The following is a 1,150-nucleotide window of genomic DNA, read 5'->3' as shown; positions in this document are numbered from 1 at the left end:
AAAAAAATAAATTAGAAGATTTAAGAGAAGAAATAATCAAGTTATCAAAATTAATAGACCAAAAATTAATGATTTTAACTAATGTTAACTGTAATGACACCGAATTCTTAAAATCAATACAAAATGATTTTTCTCAAAATCTTTATTTTACTATAAGTTTTATTGAAGGACTTCAAAAGCCTGAAAAAACTTATTTTTCACACAGAATTTCTAAGAAATGTTACTATGGAAATGATTCCCCACATCTTTATCATACTCTTAACCCACAATTAAATTCTATAGTAGATATGCTTGAAGAAATATTAGTATCCATAAAATTTCAAAGAAATAAAGAAAAAGAGAATCCCAAAGAAGAAAAATTTCAAAATATAATCAACATAACAGATCTAAAAGTAAAACCACCACTAAAATTATGAATATTGAAGAAAAATTAGAAGAAGTTACAATACTTTTTAAACAATTAAAAATGGCTCAAGAAAATAATATTATGGAACAAGGATTTCAAATAGAAGAAGAATTAGTAAATTCTGAAAATATAGAAAATGAAGAACACATCCTAGATTATTCAAGTGACGAAGAACCATCAATTCCAATACAAGTAAAAAATGAAGCTGGAACATCTAAAGATAACCAATCTCAATATAAATGGGAAACAGGTTTTGATAATTATGCTTTTAAAAAAGGGTTTATAAATAAAGATTCAAAATATACAAAAATACCATCAAAGTACGTTCCTAAAATCCAGGAAATGGAAGGAGAAAGAATGCTTGATTTAGACGGTAAAAAGAATGAAAAAGAAATTTTCGAAAATTGGTTGAATTCCTTTTTATTATAAGCTTTTACTAATCCAAAGCTTAGTGAATTGTCTGGAAGAGATATTTGGAATTACATAGGATTTCATACTAAAAGAACTATAAGAGATTATATGACATCAATAGAAAACCAAATAATAGAAGATTTAGCAACAAAAATAACAGCTTATGATAAGATATTATATATAATGATGATTTTATATAAAGATTTTTTTGGAAAAAATATTATAGATCATAGACAAGAAGTCTATAATAAAGAATATAGAATACATTATTACAAATTAAAAGAAGAAGATAAAAATCATTATCTTAGTATGTATATAACAAAACTTCCATAT

This window comes from Arachis duranensis, chromosome 5, assembly GCF_000817695.3.
Source record: "Arachis duranensis cultivar V14167 chromosome 5, aradu.V14167.gnm2.J7QH, whole genome shotgun sequence".
Lineage (NCBI taxonomy): Eukaryota > Viridiplantae > Streptophyta > Magnoliopsida > Fabales > Fabaceae > Arachis > Arachis duranensis.
This window is presented reverse-complemented; position numbering follows the sequence as displayed.